The sequence below is a fragment of the Crocuta crocuta genome, unplaced genomic scaffold (genome assembly GCF_008692635.1).
Source record: "Crocuta crocuta isolate KB4526 unplaced genomic scaffold, BGI_CrCroc_1.0 scaffold131, whole genome shotgun sequence".
NCBI classification, from domain to species: Eukaryota; Metazoa; Chordata; class Mammalia; order Carnivora; family Hyaenidae; genus Crocuta; species Crocuta crocuta.
In genome coordinates, this window is record NW_027528977.1 from 2,726,851 (window position 1) to 2,750,462 (window position 23,612).

Below are 23,612 nucleotides of genomic sequence, written 5' to 3' on the forward strand. Positions count from 1 at the left end.
TTATATTTTAATATTAATATAAAACATATTTATTAATATTTTATTACAAACCATTATCTATGTTATTTTTCTGCCACTTTTAAATCATATTTTGCTAATATCTAGATACACATTTAAGTTTTTATTGATCTTTTCTCTTGAAACCTGCAAAAACTCACTTATTAGCATACGTGAGTTGGGGTTTTCCCCTAGATTATTTAGAGTTTTCCATGTAGTCGTTCATGTTATCCCCACCACAACCTCTGGCCAGTATTATTTCTTGTTTTCAACCTTTATGACTTTTATTTGTTTTTCTTACATTATTTCACTGGCTAGGACTTTTAGTGCAACGTTAAATAGAAGTTATGAAAGTGAACATCATTGTCTTGTGATTTTAGGGGAGAACTATTCAGTCTCTCACCATTAAGTACAAGGTAAAGGTGTTTGTTATAGAAGAACTTTATTATGTTGAAAAATTCCTTCTATTCCTAGATGCTGAAAGTTTGTATAATGTACATGTGTTGAAATTTGTCAAAAATTTGTCTGAATGTATCAAGATAATCATTTATATTTTATTCTGTTGATAGGGTGATTTACACTAATTGTTTCTTATTTTTTTATGTTTTTAATGTTTTATTTATTTTTGAGAGAAAGAGAGACAGCATGAGCAGGGGAGGGCCAGAGAGAGAGGGAAACACAGAATCTGAAGACTGGCTCCAGGCTCTGAGCTAGCCATCAGCACAGAGCCCGACGCGGGGCTCGAACCCACTACCATGAGATCATGACCTGAGCCGAAGTCGGATGCTTAACCGACTGAGCCACCCAGGAGGCCCACACTAATTGGTTATTAAATGTTGAACCAATTTTGCATTTCTAGAATAAATCCCATATTGTCAAGATTTATTATCTTTTTAATACACTGCTGAATTTTATTTAATAGTATTGATAGAGGATTCGTGTGCTCAAATTTGTGAGGAATACTGGTCTATAATTTTCTTTTCTTGTAATCTCTGACTGGCATTAAGCTAATGGTGGCCTCATAAAATGAGGTGCAAAATGTTCCAGAAGAGATTGTCTACAATTAATATCATTTCTTCCTCAAATATTCTGTAGAATTCACAGTTAAATCATCTGATCTATGGTTTCTTGATGGGAAGTTATTTAATAATACATTTAATTTAGTTAATATATACAGTGTTGTTAATTTTCTTTAATGAATTCCTGTTATTTTAAGTGTTTCATAGATGGTCCGTTTCATCCGATTTAGTGAATTAATTGAGGTCAAATTATTCATAATGAATTTCCCTTTAGTGTCTGTAAAATCTGTAGTGAGGTACCCTCCTTCACTCTTGGTATTTGTAATTTGTGTTAATCCTACATTAATGTAATTTGTGTTTTCTCATATAAATGTCTGTGTGTATATGTATAATTGAGAAATATATAAGCCATTTACATATAGGCTAGAGGTTTTGCTTATATATTTATTAGTTTTACTGACTTTTTTTCAAAAGCAAACATTGGTTCTTTGGGTTTTCTCTTTTTTGTTTTCAATTTCTTTGAAATTGAATTTAAAATTGAATCAATTTCTTTGATACCTGCTTTTATGATTATTGTTTTCTACTTTCTACTTGCTATAGATTTACTCAGTTCTTTTTCTAGTTCCTTAAGGTGGGGAAGGAGTTTAGAATATTGAATTGAGGTAACTCTTCATTTTTAATATCTGAGTTAATGCCATAAATTTTCCTGTTTACATTGCTTTCTGCTGCATCTCAGAAATTTTCATATGTTGTGTTTTCATTTTCACTTAATTTAAAAGACAATAAAACCTTGGATTGTGAGTAACTTGTTCTACGAGTGTTCTTCAAGATAAACAAATATTTCTAATAAATTTTAACTTGATAAACAAGTGATGTCTTGCAATATGAGTAGTACATGATGCCAAATGTGACATAATCACTACTGAGCCAAAGGTTCTTCTCTCTCTGACTTGCAGGATTGTGAGTGATCATCTCCCATGCTCAGATGTTTGGTCTTAGGCCCTGGCGTTTGGCAGAAATCAGTGATTTTTCAGAACCTTGGAAGGTGCCCACAACTGGCACTAGTATATTTTTTGTCACTTCAAAGCACCTATGGATAGTCTCGCTTTTCCATACAAGAGTAAGCATAGGAATCCTTTGCTTCATTCTAGGTTGGGCTGCCCTTTCCTCTGCTTCCTTATTGCCAGTTACAGTAAATATAGTATATGACAAGAGTTTATTAATACTGCACTATAGTCAACATCCATTAGTGATAGTGAAAGTTGTCCTATACAGTAACCCTCCTCTCTCATGTCCTTCACATCAGTCACAAAGATTTTCAAAGGTAAGTGCAGGTTAATTTGTTTACTTTCCTTTATATTTTGTATTTTCTTTATCATTTTGTATTATATTACAGTATTATAATAATTTTATAAGAACATTTTTGGGTTGTGGAACAAATCATCTGAGTTTCCATTATTTCTTATGGGGAAATTCGCTTTGATATACAAGTGCCTTGGATTATAAGCATGCTCCTGGAACAATTATGCTTGCAAACCAAGGTCTTATACAGTATCTTCAAATCTCCTATGTAATTTATTTTTTTTTAACCGAGAGTTAGTAAGAAGTGCATTGTTTTGTTGCCACATTGTATTAGTTTCTTATTGCTATTAACCAATCACCACCAACTTAGTAGCTTAAAATAATATAAAATTATCATATTTCAGTTAAGGAGGTCAGAAGCTTAATATGAATCTCATAGGCCTAAAATTAAAGTGTTTGCAGAGTCAGATTCATTCTGGAGGCTCCAGGTGAGAATCTGTTTCCTTGCCTCAGCTGACTCTAGAGGCCACCTTCATTCCTTCAGCCTTTCTTCCTTTGTCAGAGTACATGACATCAACCTCTGCTTCCATGGTCATATCTCTTTTTCTCCCTTTAACCCTCCTGCCTCTCTCATAAAGACACTGTCCTCTGCCCTTCTGCCTTGTTCCCTCTTTCTGTTTCTAATGCAAAACAACACCACCAAAATGGGCATCTGGATGGGTCAGTTCGTTGGGCCTCTGACTGTTGATTTTGGCTTTCCTCTTAGGTCATGATCCCAAGAGGGTGGGATCAGGCCCAACATCGGGCTCCAAGCTGAGTATAGAGCCTACTTGGGAATCTCTCCCTTCAGCTTCCTCTGCCCCCTCCTTGTTTGCACTTGTGAGCATGCCCGCTCCCCACCCTGCCTTCTCAAAAAAATTTAAAGATCCCTGTAATTATATTAGGCCAACCCGCATCATCTAGAATAATCTTGCTATCTCGAGATCCTTAATTTAATTACACCCCCAAGTCCTTTTTCCTATGTAAAGTAACATATTCATAGTTTTAGGACATCTTTTGGATGCCATTAGTATGTCTACCAAAAATAGTTTGGGAATTTTTCTAGATATATTTATATTAATAATTTTAAGTTAAATTATGCTCTGGTCAGGAAAATGCATTTTGTATAATTTGAATTATTTTTTATATTTGTTTTAAGGTCCATAATATAGTCTGTTAGTGAATTGTTTACATGTGTTAGCATGTATGTATGGTTTGTATATATATATATATGTATATTATGTTTTTATTAGGTGAACCAATTGGTCAGTTTGGTTGACAATGTTATTCAGGTATTGTATATCCTTACTGACTGTGTATTCGTCCTACCAGTTACTGACAGAGGAGTGTGGAAGTCTCCAACGATGTCTCCTTTCAATTATATAAGTATTTTCTTCATATAATTGAAACTATAGAATTACTTGCAGAGTTTTTTTGTCTGATCAGGCTGCTATAATAGAAATACAATAAACTGGGCAGCTTAAACAACAATTGATTTCTCATACCTCTGAAGGCTAGGAAGTCCAAGATCAGAGTGCTGCCAGATTTAGCATCTGGTGGGGGCCTGCTTTCAGCCCCTAGAGGGCTGTCTTCTTACTGTGTCCTCACATGGCAGAAGGAGCAAGGGAGCTCACTGGAGTCTCTATTATAAGGACACTAATCTATTCATGAGGGCTCCACCCTCATAATCTAATCACTCCACAAAGGCCTTAATAAAACCTTATATCAATAAATTCTTATTTACTTTATCCTATCTTGTGTGCTATTGTTCTATATATTTGTCTTCTATATATGTTATAAATTCCACATGTGGGCCTCAGGGTTGGTGCCATTTCAACACTTTCTGTTCCTACGTTCCTAACATGGCATCTAAACTCTACATTCTCTGGAAGATTTTAGGCAGAAAAGGATTTCTTGCCCTGCACATAGGTATAGAAGTCCTCTGTTCTTCTTTCATGGAGTGTGCTTAGTAGGAGAGGTTTTCCTACCCCACCAGTAGAGACAAGAGTATTCTATTCTTCCTCCAGAAGCATTGGATCTTTGCTTGTGTCCTGCAGACAGGAAAAAAGAGTTCCTACCTCCTTCTATCTCTCCCTTAGCTGTTCTGGGGTAGAGTGGTGTGGGAGAGAGTTTGTTGTTTCTCCTACAGTGGCTTAAAGCTATTTCTTCATCTGAGAGTTAAGTCTGACAACAGTCGACAGTGTTTCTTGTCTGTCATCAATAGCAGTTGATTATTTCCTATAGGCTTTGACACAACTGAGGGTGGCTTTCTCTGGTTTCCTGCCCTGCTCTCCAATCTTTCTCATGAACAACCAGTGAAGGTCCTTGGAGAAAAAATTATGTGTGTGTGTGTGTGTGTGTGTGTGTGTGTGTGTGTACACATAGGGGCACAATACCTTTGCATCTGGGGTTTCCGGATATTCTAAATCAATGATTCTCAACATAGGACAATTTTTCTCTTATTCCAGGTGTATTTAGGCAATGTCTGGAGACATTCTTGGTTGTCAAAAGATATGAGTTATTATTGGCATCTAACAGGTAGAGGCCAAAGAAGCTGATAATACACTACAATGTAAAAACAGTCCCTCAAAACCCAGAATTGTCCAGTGAAAAATGTCAATAGTACTTAGTTGAGAAACAGTGTTCTAAACTCATATGCTATTCAAAATCTGGCCTATAGTCATTCGTTACAATTTTAGTTGATTTCTTGTGGTTAGCTTTTAGGGCAGCCACCTCTTTCTCCCATGCTGTGCTAAAAGTGAAACAATCCATATACACCATCTCTCTTCAGAGACACTTGTCACTCTTTGGATATCAGTTTCCTTGGTTGCTTTGCAATTTCAGCTCTTTGACAGGAAAATTTATGATTTTGTAGGTTATTTCATTTTTCTCATTATTAAGATAAGAGAGACATTCTCCTGCAGGTTTCTACATGCTAAGTGGAGACAGAATTCCATTTACTCTTTTTTTTTTTCTTTCTTTTCTTTGCTACTTTGTAATCCTTCTGGGAGTAAAATACCTATAAGTGAAGAGAATGAAAATTTCTCCAATCTATAAGCTTCTGCATTCTATTTTAGATATATAATCTCTTTTATATGAAAGCATGTTTCACCAAGGTATTAAATACACATTCAGATTTCTCTTAGTTTATGGATAATCATCAATTGATCCCTGAAATATTTGTAAAGTTATAAAATCATGAAATGCACCTCTGCATCAAATATTCCAATGTGCTTATCCGTCAGCTTCTACAAGTAACTCATTGAAAGGAACATGCTGTATGCAACAGAAACACAGAATCTGAATTACAGCTACAAGTAAGATGAAATTCCTGCTGCTAGAGCAGTGTTGCAATGCCTTGGCTGTTAATACTAGAGGAATGTTGTTGCCTATGTGTATATGGGGATGGTAGTGTACACTTGGAGCAGAGAGAAAAAAAAGAACAATGTACTGAATTTAACAGGGTACTAGCCTAGTCACTATCTAACTCTATAGGACTGCCAAGCTAAACTAGTTGAAATGTTTTTTTTTTTACCTTAAACATCTTAAAATTAAGGGATTTGACTAGACTACTGGTTTTCAAATTGGCTGTTTGTTCAGTGAGTAGATCTGTGGCTCTACCCTCAAATATTCTCATTCACTAACTCTGTGGTTAGGCTCACAAATCTTTATTTTTACCGAATTCCTTTAATAATACTGACACAGGTGTTTAAAGTTTACATTGTGAGAAATTCTGATTCCTTACTAGACTAGAGATTAGGAGACTAGACTGGAGATTAGGAATCTACTCAAATTTAACTCTGCTTCCTAGCTACTAGAAAAGTATATATAGTATATAGTAGATATATAGTAAATCCATAATATATAAATGTTGAGTTGATCTAAAATGGTGAACAAGGTCTGCCAGATCAAAGGGTCTACAAGTTAGATGTTTACATTTCAAATAACAGAACAGAATTTCACGACTTTCCGAATTAGTATTCAAAGTTTTCTGATGACAGTTATGCTTGATTTTGTGATAATATGGCCATTATCTCCTGTATAGGACAAAAGTAGAAAACAGTGAGAAAACATGATAGACACACTTTTAAGACTGAGAGATAGGGACTTTTAGGTAGAGAAGTATACATTTTTTTTTGTTTGTGGATTAAAGATTGAAAATACTTTTTCAGAATTCCTTTAGGATAGAACTGATAATTTTTTCATTATTTTACTGTTATAAAATACAGATAATAAAGACTTAGTAATTTTCATAACTACACAAAATAACTATGGAAATGTGGACCCTGCCAGCTTTGTAGGAGTTAAAATGTCTTGTAATATTTTTGAAAAACTGCACTGAAAATAAACATTTTTATTTATAAATATCTAGTCATATCCTTGTTATAATGCTTATCCTAATGGGAATAGAAGAAATATGATTTAAGCATGGAACAAGTACATCATATGGAATGCATATGGCTAGAAAAAGTTTTACCCAAAAAGCACAACATGTTTCAGTTTCTTTGAACGGCAAATGGCCAATCTCAATGATCATCCACTGTGCCAGAGGAAAATTAAATTGAATTTAGTTTTGCTTCAATTTATTTGCAACTGAGGGGACAAACCCTGTGCACACCCATAACATTTTATCTTTGAACCAATAACTAAAAAGTCTAAAGTTGTTAAGGCATCTTGTAAAAGTTGAGAGGTCAGTGAAGGGTTTGAACCTGAATAACACAGCACTCTTTCAATCTTTTAGTTCAAAACAAACATAGAAGACACAGTAAGCTCACTGATAGAAAAGCTGTTTTATTTCTCTGGTGTAGATAATTCACATGACCTGCTTGATTCACCTCTCTCCTTTTATATAAATAGCGTACTCCTTCTACCTTCAGATCTTTCTGTGCAGATCCTTCTATGCCTATAAGATTGTCTTTTCTGTTGTTGCCCTACCACAATGTTTATGGTTCTGGGAGCTAGTTTTTTCTACTGCAATTCCCAACAATTTCTCTCATACTGCTATTCTACGCGTATGCACGTAGAGGAGATGGGAACACCATTTGTCAAAATTGTGCTATGAAAAACCCATAAACATAATTCAGTGACTAAACAAATATTTATTGAGAACCCATCAGTCAATATTCTAGGCACTAGGAATACAGTGGATCTCACACACAGCTCCCCTCCAACACACATACGACCCACGGGTATCTAACATCAGAGGCCAAGACCTTGGTGGCTTACAACAAAATTTATTTGTTACAAAATGAGTTTAATGTTTAGATTTAGCATGAGTGTGTGTGTGCTCTCTTGCTCACGTGTGTGTGTGTGTGTGTGTGTATGTGTGTGTGTGTTTAGAGTCACTTAGCTTTTGGAAAGTTAATAATATTATAAATATTACATTTCCTACTCTTTAACATTAAAAACTGTGGCGTATATTCATTTTTCCTACTTCAACTGTCACTCAAATTGAACTAGAAGAAAGGTACAATATCCCATTACACTGTATCACCACATATCATTTGCCCCATGGTATTACTTTAAAAACATACCTTTTTAACTTTATAATTAATTTTCTGTTCCCTTATGGTCCAAAGATGATAGGTTTCTGATCATGCTAAAAGCTGATGAATGGGAAAGTCTTTAGGATAAAATAGAATTACAAATGCAAGTGTCTGGTAATGGCTCAACCAAGTTTTATCTCAATATAAGCTAAGACAAGTCATTAAATAAATTTTAAATAATATCTTCTTATAATCTTAATATTAAAATGAAACATTCTAAGAAATTAATGTAAACATTAATTAAAATCAAAGTGTTTTTATTTATTTTTATTGTTTCCCATTAGGTATTACTGGATCAAAAAAATTCTTTCTTGTAGTTAACTACGAAATAATTGTAAAAAATGCAAAAAATATCTTCTTCTTATTGGGCCATATTTGGCCAGCAGATTTATTTTGTTTGCTCACATAGTTTAAATTATTTGCCCACATTTTAAAAGTAAATATTTTATATAAAATTATGATTTATGGATTCTGTAGAGAAGTTGCAGACCTGAACCATAAGACCCACCCCTTCTTACACAGCAACAATCAATTGAATCTGTGCAGTGGCTGTGTGTTTTTGATGAAGCATGCTCTCCGTAGCTCGACAAAGCCCACTGCACCCTAACTGTCCCACACTCCCCTGGCCAACTCATGTACAGTATGTTTCTGCTCACTGTAGTTTTTATAATTTGCTAGAGGATCCTTTAACCTACTGCCATCACTCATTAAAATAGAAGTGATATGTAATAATCATTTGTTTTATTTTTGTATTTTCAAAAATACTTGTATTTTTAAGTTGGAGGATAACTTAAGATTCCTACAAAATACTTTTAAAAATTTAAAAGTTTGAAATAATTCCTTGTTCAGAATTTCACAATTTGAACTTGGTGTGAACCTGTAGCTCCGAGAAGTTAATGACTCACAAACTGTTTCATAACCACTTACTGGCATTGCTGGAACTAAAAGATTTCTTCACAAACAACACAGCTCAGGAAATATTTCTGAAATATCTGTGATGCTCAAGGAATAATCTATACATCACAAGTAAATATTTGTATGAGCATTATATTCCCTAAAGAACAAAAGAACCTATATATACTGTTTAAATTCTTCAATAATCTGAGACATTTTTATGATGCAATATTGTTTTGGATTTTAAAATCTTGCTTAAAACATATCCCACCATTTATATTATTATTAAAATTGTTAATCAAAAGTAAAATATACCTATCTTTCAAAAATACATTAAATATGCATATACTGCACATTAATGCTGACTTAGCACACTGACATGTTATTATATTAATAGCATTAAAATAATATGTGGTTAATTTTAATTGTCTAGAATATATGGTTCTCATTTGTTCTCACTGGTTTAAAAAACATTCTCACTGCTAAATATTTCCAAAGAGTAAATAATAAAAAGTTAAGATTATGAGAGTACATAAAACTATTTTCCAAAATGCCTAACATTTTTAGTCAACTTTAGATAGAAGTATAGTCTTTAACTAGCCTCTATTTATAAATAAGTAAATATATTTATTTATATTACTTTCCAATTCTTAAAACTTTTCAAACAGAATGCAGAATGGGATAGTTTCTATTTTGATGTTATTAACTCAAACAATCCAGGTATGGAATGAGTATACTGAAACTTTTACCTTGATCTAATATCTTCTATTTTACTCCCTTTGTCACCTCCCTAAAAAAGAAGAATTGAACATAAAGAAAGTTTTAATTTATAGTGACCAAAGTGAGTTTCTTTTTTTTATTATTTGGATTTATTCTTCACCTTCTTGATCTTTTTGTAAGCTGACTTGACATTAAGACTTTTGAATCAACTTCCATTTCATTGAGCTGCAAATTCAGTAGAGCATGTTTCTAAGTTATATTGTTAAATTTATCTACTTAAAACATTTAGAAGTTGTTTTGGTTTTCTATATTTGTTTTTCATCAAAGTTGATTCATGCAGCTTACTGTTTTGAAATTAACTCCTTAAAGTTCCTTGCTGTGTAAACAAGGATAAGGTAAACATCTTTCATAAAATGCACCTTTTAAGCTGTGTCATATTTGACTTGTCAAATCAATGTACCCTTGTGATCAAGTGATTAAGCTATTTACTGCTTTTCACAGAAAGCTATTAAATAGATCATAAACACACATTATGGATGGGTGTCAGGATCTTTAAATGCTACTAATCAGTTAGTTGTGTGACCTTGAACAAGTCACTTAATCTTTTTGATCTCAACTTTTTTTACATACATAGCAAGGACAGCAATTATTGCTATGGGCCTTTTTGCTTGTAAATCTTTATGATTTTATTCCACAATTATCTTTGAAATGGATTTAGCATGAGGGAGGAAAGCTTCATTGCAATGGTTATGCAAATAATCTCATATGACTTATGGAGTTAACTTAATAAGCCTCTTAGCTTTTTGGGGTAATTTTCAGAAAAAAACAAATATTCATTTAAGAAGACATTACTAAAGATTACTTTTAGCAGAAAAGTTGTAAAATATTCCCTCTTATAACAGTATTTTAGGAAGGTCCTTATCACTCATGAGTTTCAGTTTGTAACTGTGACTCAGAAAGTTCCACGTTACTGGTACTAACAGCTAAGAAGTTTAGCAAAAACAATTTAGAGTATTGTATTATCAACTTGTTTCACTTACTGAAATATTCTTTAAGTAATTTCTTGATAATAATAATTTATCAATATAGCTAAAATATAGGAAACATAGGAAAAAGTACATTTTTTAATATATAAATGTTTTTGTGCAAGTTACGAAAAAGAGAGTAACAGTGCTTGTAGTCTTGCTCTTATTTCACCACTCTTGACTTGCTGGGTGGCCCTAAGTCAAGCTGATAAAGTTACTATTTTCCAAAGCTTGCCAAATATTGTCAGGGCTTTGGAAAAAGTAATGAAACCATAAGTGTAAAATGCTCTACAAATAGAAAGGTCAAAGAACAGCATATGTGAAACACATTTTCATTCTTAATGAGCAGTTGGACACTTAGTAGGGAACGCTAAAACATCTAATTTTAAAGAGCCACCTCATTTTGGAGCAATGAAAAGCAGCAATATTTATTGAGGTTCTTGCATCATTATTTGAAACATCTGTATTTACAAGCATACCATAGCAATAATAATATTCAGATTAATATTAATCTAATAGCTAACAATAAATGTTATTAATGGTATATTAAAAAAAGCAGAGACTGAGTTGTTCAATAGAGCTAGGTTCAAATTACAAAGTTACTACTTATTGGCTCTATGGGTCAGGCTTTTCTGCCCTTCCTATCCATTTGACAGTGTGGTGAAGTTGTTTTAAAATAATTTTCTAAGAGGAAACATGGCCTTGCCAGCACTTCAGTTCAGGGCAGACTGAGAAGGAGTTCTCTTCAAGCACAAGTCATCATTAGCCTCTGAACCTCCTCAAAAAGACCTTCACTCTTCTCCCACTGTGACTGGAGTACATCTGTATCTGTGAGTCTCTTCTCAACTGGCAATGTGCAATATTGGCAAATGAGGCATTTGACAGAGTAAAATCTCATGCTTAGTACAGTTCAAGAGTTACCTAAAATCCAGTTGAATGAATTTTCACTTATTCTAAAATACTCCCCTGGACAATAACATTGAATTCTACTATACTTTCTTCTCTCACCCTCCATTTTTCTCTCAGAATTTCTGTACTTGTATATGAATTACACTTGTATGTATATTATGCATCTTATATTCTTACTATTGTTATAAACGGAGTGAAGAACCTACCTAAAACAAAACAATACTCTAACAAAATAAAACTCATATTAAGTTTGTAATTATATAAAATAATTTGTTAAATGTGTTACCCAATATTACAAAGATTTTAATGAAGATCTTAGAGAGAAATTATCTATTGACTTCTTGTTCTATGAGCAGTTGAATTTCTTCAAACAACTTTCTTTCCATTTAGACACAATGAACTGAAATGGATAAAACTTTTCCTTTTCATAATTTTTTGGACAGATTTGTGACTCCTCAAAATTGTGAAGGTAAAGCTCATCATGAAATCCACTTCAACTTAACTCTATCCCACATTACTTTTCCCTTACTCTAATTTTAATCTCTTCTTTCATCCTACTTTTCTACATTCTGTCATTCTGTAATTTTTAAATGTTTCTCAAGTAAGTAATCTGATAATTCTGGGGAAAAAAATAGAGTATAAATCAATCAATTTGTTATAAGTGTTATATGATATTGAAGGAGTCAAGATCTTTTGTAATCATCTTATATAATGCCAATGTTTTGTAAACTTACACTCTAAAAGCTGTAAGAATAACAAAGCAGTCTACTTCCACTGGCACTGCTAAGAGTTTCTTAGTTCTTGTCAGCATTTAGTAAGAACAAACTAAATCCAGAGGGCAAGAGAACTTAAAGACTTCCATACAGGTCAGCCTTAAAGAACAAAGAGTAGAGAAAAGAAGAGTAAGAAGTAGATCTGGGAGGTCAAATGGAAGGTATGTAGGACAGAGGTCATTTAAAAAAACAAGGTCATCACTCATTCTTTCTTATTAAAGTACTGATAACATACCACAGAGTCTCTTTGGGTATGCAATCAGAATTTATTGGCATAATTTACAATCCTACTTTAGCTGTATACAGTGTATTGAGTGATATGTCATTCAATCAACAAATGTTTCAATTAGATCTCAAATGATTAATCATCTACCATCTGCAACATACTGAAAGATAAGTTTAACTGGATGGATTGGATTCAGCCACTTCCTAAAGGCAACACAAATGAATGCAGTCACTGCTTTCAAACATCTTGTCTAATAGAAGAGGTATACAAATTAATAATGCCAGAAGATATAATTCATCTATTTAGTCGTCAGTCTCCTCAACAAACTATGTGCTCTTCAACATTAGGTATGTCAAAATATTATTTTCAAAAACAAATGGAAAGATATTATTTATATACAAGCATAGAAAACACATGGGCCAAAATGTTATTCATCACATTAATAAAAGAAAAGGCAAGGGGTGCCTGGGCGTATCAGTCAGTTAAGCATCTGACTCTTGATTTTGGCTCAGGTCATCATTTCATGGCTTATGGGACTGATTCCGTGTTGGACTCCGGGCTGACAGCATGGAACCTGCTTGGGATTCTCTCTCTCTCTCTCTCTCTCTCTCTCTCTCTCTCTCTCTCTCTCTCTCTCTCTNATTTCATGGCTTATGGGACTGATTCCGTGTTGGACTCCGGGCTGACAGCATGGAACCTGCTTGGGATTCTCTCTCTCTCTCTCTCTCTCTCTCTCTCTCTCTCTCTGTCTCCATCTCTCTCTGCCCTCCCTTGCTCCTATGTGCTCTCTCTCTGTCTCTTTCTCTCAAAATAAATAAACATTAAAAAAGAAAAGGCAAGACAAAGTTGTTTCAAAGAACTTCAGAGAGTGTGTATGGATGGGCTTTGAAAGAAACAATTATGTTACAGAATGTCTAGGTCAAATATAAAACTACTTACTCTCCTACAGGGCATTAATGACACAGAATTTAGGATTATCTTTTTTATAAGACAGGAATTATTTTTATCTCCATAACAAATAATCTACAAGTTAACATAACATTTCATAGGTTCTAAGTTCTGTTCAAGTATACATAAAAAGTCAAACAAAGGTACTTTTATATAAAGAATTAAATAACCCTTGGGTATGCCTATTAAATAATATTCCTATATGGCACTGAAATGATAGCCAATGATACATTTGTCTAAATTCTAAGTGTTAGAAATTTTTCTACTATGTTGGACATCACTTTTTATATAAGTGAAAATATTGGTGGGTATGGATGTGACTTTTATACATCTGTGTAGCATGTATATAAGAACAAACCTGGCCCACCGTTGATATATAAGCAGAGTAAAGTATTAGTGATTCATCAACAATTACTTTAACAAAATTAAAAGAGTGATGCATTGAGTAAAACTGATATATGTATATATATTTTCCTGAGCTTACTCACAGGATCAAATTGTCAACAAAGACTTATGAATCGGAGTTGTTACCCCGTATCAAGCTTACGAATGATGTTAAAAATACAGGTATTGGGGGGCCTGGGAGGCTCAGTCAGGTAAGCATCCGACTTCGGCTTGGGTCATCTCAAGGTTCGTGGGTTCAAGCCCTACATCGGGCTCTGTGCTGAAAGCTAGCTTAGAGCCTGGAGCCTGTCTTTGGATTCTGTGACTTCCTCTCTCTCTGACCCTCCCCTGCTCATACTGTCTCTATCTCTCTCTCAAAAACAAATAAAACATTAAAAAATTTTTAAAAATAGAGGTATTTCAGAGGCAAGGACACAGAGACAATAAATGCTAAATGCCTAGGATATCCTAACTGTATTCTAGATTAGGGTTTTCACATAAAATATGGGATGCCCAGTTAAATTTAAATCAGAGAGACACATTTTTTCTACTATAAGTAAATCCCAAATATTGCATGGGACATACTGTTATAAATTTTACTGTTTACTAATTTAAATTTAACTGGGCATCTGTACTTGTATTTGCTAAATCTGGCAACCCTACAAGAGCCTTCCTTTCAGTAGCAGTCACACACTCTCCTGCCCAGAATAATAGATGAGATTTCCAAAGGAGGTTGTGTGGCTTTACCTAACACAAGAGAGACATTTAAGTTATATAACATCTCTATTTTATACCCACAGAGCTGTATGGCTTACATAACATTCTCCAGGGAGTGATGCCTCATAAATCCAGTGACTGCAATTTTATTTACTATAAGTAATCCTTTGGCCAGGGACATCTTGCTAAGGAGTTCTATTGATAAGCTCTCTTCCTCCTGGAAAATATCATTAGTCTATGTACCCAGAGACCCAGTTGACAAGAAGATTAGGCCAGGACACTTGCCCTCCTTCCTTTCTCCTGGGTTTGTATCCCAGTAGCTAGAATGAATGGTTCATGGGCCAGATACATTTAACTTTATTCTTGCCAACAACATTCATGACTTTAATATTCAAGTAAAAACATATGTCCATTTATACCAGAAATAAAATAAAGGCAGATAAAAAGAAATGTAAACCTTCCCTATTTATGTATAGACACATAATGGATGGGTCTCAGGTTGGGACTAGTTTTTTCTTTTTTTTCTTTTCTTTTTTTTAGCCATAAACTTGAGCTTTGGTAAAAAATTCTGTTGTTATTTCATATATAAAACTTTGAGTACCAAGTGAAGAAGTCAGAGTAGTTATTTGAGAGGAAACATTTAACAGCGGTCTCTTAGTTCCATCAAATAGCTTTTCTATTTCTCCAAAATTGTGTTTAATCAAATATATGACATCTAGTAAGTATTTCAGAAGATATATGACAGAAATGTAAAAGAACAATTTGATGACTAGCAGTCCATGGAGACCAAGATATTATACTCAAACCAGTGAATTTAGATATATTAGATTTTTAAAATTCTGATAGAGTAAAAATCTAAGAGTTAATTTGGGCTACATAATTTTTGTACACAAAAGTCAAACAGAAGTCTGTCATATGCACATTTAGAAATACGAAAATTCAATCAGTGATTCAAAGTCTTTAAAAAAAAAAGACAATTGCATGATTTACATGAGAGACCCTAAATCTTTATCATAACATATCCTTTACATTTGAAAGGAAAATTTTGTGGTTAGTATTACTACTACGGAGGATCCTACAACTCTTAAAAAGAGTGTAGTGGGTGGCAGATTCATGGAGAGAGAAAGAAAAGCAATGTCACAGGCAGGCTGACATATTGTACCTACAGGTATGCAAAATGAAATGGATTAACCTCAGATCTTTGAAAATTGTTAAATGACAAGATTTTTATACATTAGTAATAAGGAAAGAATGGTGACATTTGAATAAAGTGGCGAAAGAACAGCATTTGTCCTCTTCTTCTGCATTAACATAAAACAAAACATAAAACCTCTCCTTTCCCACTCATTCCAAACCAGTGCTGTGTTGAAAATCAAAGGAGAATGATCAAAAATCTGAACTTGGAGAGAGAGAAAAAAAAAGTTTTCTCTTTTTTTGAGGGGAAGGACATCTTATTAACATATGAAACAGAATTTAATATGACCATAAACACATATTCCCATAGAGAGATTTGAAAAGCACTTGGATAATAAAATGAGAGAGAGGGTAATGCCTGGGTCTAGAAAATATCAAATGAAAATTAAAAGACACAGTTATGTCCAAATATTTCCAAGCCTATGGATTTTTGTCACCATTTATTTTGGTAGATCCATCTTTACCAAAAGTATTTGATGTCATTTTCTCTAAAATGTCTTGAAATGTATTCACTTTAAAGAGCTTGAAAACCATTTTAAAAGTCAAAATACAACAATTTTTTTCATAAAGCATACTTTTAGCTTATAAAAGTGTTAGCTTGAATATCAAGATACTAGAGCCCCTTCTATTCTAGTATAAAAGTATAATAACAGAATTCATTACACTTTCTCAACTATTTTAACTACTTTGAATCTCTGATGTTTTATATTTAAGACAGATTACAGTTGCTAAATGAGCATTCTGACTAATTTCTAGGACTTCCACCTACAAGAAAATATGAGGATTCGCTATGACCTGATAACATTGATCCTATTCTTATAGGAGTTTTACATTTTCTATATTAAAATGAAATATTGAATTCTATTTTTAATACACTTAACTAAGCACATTGTATTGCATATTATGGTTTCCTATTACATGTTATTAATGATATCGAGTAGTTTTATTTTTCTTTAGCATAAACAGATGAAATAAATCCTTACACTTTTATATAGCTTCTACTGATTTTGAAAATATGTTCTCATATTTAAACACATTTTAATCTTACAGGTCTTTATGGAGATTAAAAGATATTTTCTGATTTCATATATGAAGAAAGTCAGGAATACATAGGCCATTGATTGTCCAAGGTAACACCTCTAAAAAGACCCAGGACTTTGTGATAGAACCTTGGCCACAGTGTTTAGTTCTTTCCATCGTACAAAACTAAGTTTCCTTTAATAGCCAGAGCTGTTATTTTTTTATTGTTTGTTTGTTTTTGTGGTTTTTTTTTTGTTTATCAGCCAAAGACTAATATCAAATGATAGTCCCTTCTCTTTAATGACCCTAACTTGAAAAAAAAAGAAAAGTAGTATCTGAAGGAATTTACTTGAACCTATATATTTTTCAATTTCTCTCTTTGCATCTTTATACAGTAGGAGTGGGGAGGAAACTCCAAGAAATTTAATACACTCAGCATTTCTGTATTCCTTTTCTTTAATGTTTATTTATTTTTGAGAGACAGAGACACAAAGGGGGCATGGGGAAGGGAGGCAGAGAGGGTGACACAGAATCCAAAGCAGGCTCCAAATCGCTGACTGATGTCAACACAGAGTCCAATGCGGGGTTTGAAACCACAAACTGTGAGGTCATGACCTGAGCTGAAGTCAGATGCCTAACTGACTTAGTCACCCGTGCACCCCCAACATTTCTGTATTCTTACCTTCTACCTATCACTTAATGCACTCTTAACAATTACCATCCTGCTGAATTCACTCAAATGGATTGAATGAATTTTGCCAATTACTAACACATGCCAAATACAGTAGACATCTCTTTGTCATAGGAGTCATTGCCACAACAGCATATTAACAACTACCCTTTGCTGTCTTCCATAACACAGTTTCTGACTGTTTAAGCTTCTTCCATACTAGTATTTTTTTCTCTTCCTTGAATACTTTTGTTTTATCATCTCATTTTTTTTCCCTTTACTCTTCATTGATAGATTACCTTCAGGTCGCTGTTTCATTGGCTGAGAGCCTTCCCTTAAATATGTCCATCCCCACCCCTATATCCATATATGTCCTTTTTCTTACTGTATGTAATTGCTTCCTAGTTCATATGATGATTAAATCAGAAACTCTGAATGATCTGAGATTTTTACTTTATTTGCTAACTAACTAGTTAGCCAGTCAGAGTGCTACAATGCATACATACACTCATACACACAAAGAAGGATACATGAAGATAAATATATTTATGTAGACTATAGATGGAGATATATCAGTAAAAGATTGAGATTGCTTAGTCAAAAACAGACCACAGGAAAAGATCTGTGTCAGTCTCCCATACCCCAGTTCTCAGAGAGCAACTTGAGGAGGGCCTGATATTTACCTACATGCTCAGTGGCTTGCCCCACAGATGAAGAAAAGACTTGAATTACATGGGGCAGCTGGCAAATCTACCCACCCTCCTCTCTGAAGAGAGAGATTTCTCATTTCTCTTGAATATAGAAAAATCTCCTGGACAGTAAAAGAAAATTGTCTAGACTTCCTATTTTGGAATTTAAGAAAATATTTGTGGAAAGTGGACAGAAGGGGTTTTATCTTTACTGCCATAGACATATCCAGGCAAATACACCTCTAAATCTGTCCAGAGGGGAAACATTCTCACTAGCTTCCAAAGCTGTTTGCTCTCACAACATATCTTCTGCTCAGAAACCCAACCTGTACAGAAAGCTGAGAAATCCATGGAGAAATTTCTCCCAACAATGATCATTTATAAATATCTTGTTCATTTATTTATTTTCTTCTTATCCTTATAAATTTTGTCACATGAATGCCCAGATTCTATGGTTCTTGATCACTGTTGCAGCTTTAGCACTAAAAATATTTACTGATATGTAGTAGATAGTACATGGTAGGTACACAAAAAAACACCATCAAATAAATTACATATATATATACACATATATACACATATATATTTAATATACATATTCAATATACATATATCTTGAATAAATTATATCTATCTGAAAATATGTATACATTTGAAAAAATTAATGAATGAATGTGTGAAAAATAATTGGTTAATAAACTTTTAAAATGCTAGATAATTTTGTTCTTATTTGTTGCTGTTTTTAAGCATTACTTACCTCTTTGGATATATTTTGAAAGATTTTAGTGACTTGTCCCTATTGATAAAGTTATTCTTAGTGACTGAGGGATGTGTGACTGTATATAAATAACTCAATATATGTCTTGAACTTATTTTTTATGTGTGAATTCTGAAAACATTCTGAAAAATATATGAGAAAATGTTAAGCACATATTTTCTTCTTATTTCATACATTAAAAAAATATCGGGGAACCTGGGTGGCTCAGTCGATTAAGCGTCCAACTTCGGCTCAGGTCATGATCTCACAGTTAGTGAGTTTGAGCCCTGTGTGGGTCTCTGTGCTGACAGCTCGGAGCCTGGAGCCTGCTTCGGATTCTGTGTCTTCCTCTCTCTCTGCCCCTCCCCTGCTCACATTCAGTCTCTCTCTCAAAAATAAACATAAAAAAATATCAACAGGAGTACTTATGGTGTCAGAAATAGTGGTCAGAGCTCTCAAGTGATGGAAGAAATTGGTGTCACAGTAACAAGGAAGATGAAATGATTGTTTGATCATGTTCAAATTAGGATAAACAACAAAGAGAATTATTTGGCAAAAAAGTCTTCATATTACAGCACCAAGATGGTGATAATCACACTATTTTTGTATAAATAAGAAAAATAATCAAAATATACCACCAATTACTTGGTAGAATCTGAGAAGACATATGAAGTGAAATTTTTAAATTTTCATTCTTCTACCACAAGAACCAGTTAGTCTAATTGAAGGCAAGAGAGGTATAGGGAGATTAGAAAACAGGGCTGGTAGTCACAGTGTGAGCTCTGTAATCTAACTATGTAAATCCAAAATCCTATCTCTGCTTCTTCTCATGGACAGTAGCATGGGACAAAACCCTTCTTGCCGCAGGCATCCTACTGTGCAAAAGAGGAAATTTTTAAAAATATAAGATAATATTGGTAAAAAAAAAAGATAATATTAGTAAGCATCTCATACATAGGACTTTTGTTAGCATTAACTTAATTGATAGAGGTAATGTATTACAACAGTGTCTAGAAGTGTATGTGTTCTAAAATGAGCACTGAGATTTAAAAAGTGGAAATGCATCTAATTAAAAAAATGGGCAGAAGACATGAATAGACATTTCCCCAAAGAAGAAATACAGATGGCCAACAAACATATGAAAAGATGCACATTATTAATCATCATGAAAATGCAAATCAAAACCACAATGAGATATCACCTTACAACTGTCAGAATGGCTAAAATCAAAAACACAAGAAACAAGTGTTAGCAAAGATGTGAAGAAAAGAAAACCCTGATGCACTATTGGTGGGGAAGCAAACCAGTGCAGTCCCTGTGGGATACAATATGGGGGTTCCTTAAAGAATTTAAAAAATAGATTTATCATATGATTCAGTAATCCCATTACTGCATATTTACCCAAATAATATGAAAACGCTAATTTGAAAAAAATACACCCACCCCTATGTTTATTCCAGCATTATTTATTATAGCCAAAGTATGAAAGAAGCCCTAGCCCAAGTGCCCAAGTATGGATAAAGAAGTAGTATGTATAGGAGCACCTGGGTGGTTTAGTCAGTTGAGTCCAACTTCAGCTCAGGTCATGATCCCACGGTTCATGGGTTTGAGCCCTATGCTGGGCTCTGTGCTGGCAGCTCAGAGCCTAGAGCCTGCCTTGGATTCTGTGTCTCCCTTTGTCCGCACCCCTCCCCCACATGAACTTTCTCTCTCTCTCTCTCTCAAAAATAAATATTTTTTAAAAATTAAAAAAAGAAATGGTATGTATATACAATGGAATATTACTCAGACATTTTATAAAAGAATGAAATTGGGTACCTAGGTGGCTCAGTCGGTTAAGTGTCTGACTTTGGGCTCGGGTCATGATCTCATGGTTCATAAGTTCAAGCCCCACATCAGTTCTAAGCTGTCAGCTCGGAGCCTGAAGCCTGCTTCAGATTCTGTCTGTCTGTGTGTCTGTCTCTCTCTCTGTCCCTTTCCCACTCATGCTTATTCTCTCTCTCTCTCTCAAAAAAAAATAAACATTATAAAATAGTTTGAAAAAAGAAAGAAAAGAATGAAATCTTGTCATTTGCAACAACATGGATGGATCTAAAAGGTATAATGCTAAGAGTAAGGTACAGAATTGTTGAATCACTGTATTTTATAACTGAAACTAATATAAAACTGTTAATTATACTGGGATTTAAAAAGAAATTTTTTAAAAGTAGAAATGCAATGTGTTTTATGCTGAAAAAGATGGGTACTTTTTCTATCCCCAAATACAAACACACACACAAACACACACACACACACCCTTGTATATCTATTATCTGTCTATCTATCTATCATCTATCATTCATCTATCTATCTACATAGAGAGAGAAATAGAGAGAGAGACAGAGAGAGGAAGAGGGGAAGAGGAGGAGGAAAAGAAGGAGAAGGAGAAAAGAGATTTCCAGAGACAGAAGGAGAAATCCACAGGTTCTAGAAATAAAATGTTTCTAAAATCAGTGAGGTACCAACCAGTTCAAAACTGTCACCTAGCAACATCTTCATAGTCTAGAGCACATTGGACTTCAACAGAGAGGAAATGTAATAAAGCATTAGCAATCCAACAAAAGTGTTACTTTGATGGAGAGTCAACAGATTTAACGAAAAGGTTAATTGATATACTGCGTACTGAAAAAATAGATCTTGAAAGTACATATTTTAATTATTTAAGACATAAAATCAGAAAGATAAACCATACTGAAGAAACAGAGTTGTATAATTAAAACAACAAGCATCTAGCATAAAGATCCAATTAAAATTTCTACCAAAAAATAGCCATGAGCATAGATTTGCATGTAATTTTGTGCTCCTTGAGAATTTTTAATATATAAAACTTGATTTAAAACTATTTTTGTATCTATATGCATATTAGTGTTTGAAAAGTACTTTTATTTTTTGGGAGCTTCTTTATAAATATGGAATCAAGGTTATTCTTGCATCAAAAAAGCAAACTGGAAAATATTCCATTCTTTTATATTTGAAAGAGTTTAAGATGGATGTCATTTTTACTATATGTTAGGAAGCTTTCCCTAGGAATGCTGTGCATCTAGATTTTTCTTTATAAAACATTTTGCTTGTTTGTTTTTAGTGATACAGATGGTTCCTGGCCCAAGATGGTTAGATTTAAAAATTTTTGACTTTATGATTGTGTGAAAGCAATATGCATTCAGTAGAAACCATACTTTGAATTTTTAATTTTGATCATATCCCAGGTTACTGCTTAGGTGGTATGATTCTCTCTTGTGATGCTGGGTGGGGGCAGCCTGCTGCAGCCCCAGTCAGCCATGAGATCACAACAGTAAACACCAATAGTACACTTACAACTATTCCATGTCCATATAGCCATTCTGTTTTTCAAGTTCAGTATACTACTCAATTAATTACATGAGACAGTTAGCACTTTATTATAAAACAGTCTTTGTGTTAGATAATTTTGTCCAACTGTAGGCTAATGTAGGTGTTCTGGGCATGCTCCAGGTAGTCTAGGCTAAGCTATGATGTTACCTAAGTTAGGTGTATTAAATGCATTCTAGACTTATGGTATTTTCAACTTGGGATGGGTTTATCAGGGCATAACCCCATTGTAAAGTGAAGGGATACTATAAATATATTTCTTTTAATAGATTCAGGACTATGTAGCTCTTGAACTTCTTTTCATAGCTTCAGTTTGTTCTATGTTTCAAAAATTTGTCAATTTTATGTAAAACCTATTTTAAATAAAATATTGGATGAATGAATAAATATTGATGTATAAGTGTGTATATATTTAAGTGCATATGTATTTACTAGATAATAGAAGCACTGATATGTAAAAAGAAATAGGCATACCTAGCATTCAGATCTTAGTTTTAAGTATCTTTGTTCACTAAAAGGAACTAAGACCCCTTTCATAAATGGTTTCTTTTGGCTTTGGCAAGGAAAGTGCAAGACTGGAGTGTATTTTTGTGACAGTAAGTAAATGTTAAAAAAATGATTAGGCAAATCAAAGGACACACACTTTGATGGGATCTTACACTATACATTGATGAATAAGGTAAGTAATAATAAGTAGTTTTAACCCTTAGACTAAAATGAGAACCAGTGGAACCACGCAGGCATAAATTTATAAATATGGGAAAAGAGAGAGCTTTTTCTTGCCATATGCCTCTAACTCTTAAATGTAAAATGAATTATTGTATTAGAAAATAACTATATGGCAACCACCACAGTAATAGTAGTCTTAGGCAAGATTCATCAATAGATGCTAAAACTAGTGGGTGGAAGTTCAATGAGAAATGGGGAATCTCACTGTATCTCTCCATAGGAAAGTTATTAAAACAAGGAAAAATTATAATTCTATAATAGATACATCTGTTAGGCCCCACATTAACCGAGTAAAACCCTCAAAACTACAGTTTGTTTGGTTTAGTGTAAAGAACACTGGTAGTCCAAGTGAAAAATTTTTGAACAAATCTGTAAATGCTTAGATAGTAATATTATAGAAATGCTCATATCCTCACTTTGATAAATGTACTAAGGTAATTAATAAGATGTTTCTGTCTTAGAGAAACACATATTGAATTATTTGGAGGTGAATGGTACCATTTTGTAACATTTCAGTAAATTCTACTCAAAAGGTTCAGAAAACAAGTATAAAGAGAAAAATGGCATAACAAACATTACTTGGTAAGATGTTTATATTTGGGGAATCTAGGTGAAGGGCTAATAGGAATGATTTTTATTATTTTTGTAACTTTTCTATAAGTCTGCA

At 33.6% G+C, this 23,612-nt stretch overlaps 1 long non-coding RNA gene across 4 annotated transcripts in view; it reads right to left on the bottom strand.

Annotated features, from left to right (window-relative positions):
- LOC144225862 (uncharacterized) overlaps positions 1-23,612 on the bottom strand; it is a 207,766-nt gene that overhangs the window by 42,821 nt on the left and 141,333 nt on the right. The window contains exons 7-8 of one of the 4 annotated variants that reach the window (XR_013333439.1): positions 9,547-9,587; positions 7,898-7,980 (exon numbers count right to left, since the gene is read on the bottom strand). The exons of the other annotated variants lie outside the window; for them this stretch is intronic. This is a non-coding gene — a long non-coding RNA (uncharacterized LOC144225862). Of the gene's footprint in view, positions 1-7,897; positions 7,981-9,546; positions 9,588-23,612 lie in introns of those variants that run through there. 4 annotated transcript variants of the gene reach the window in all.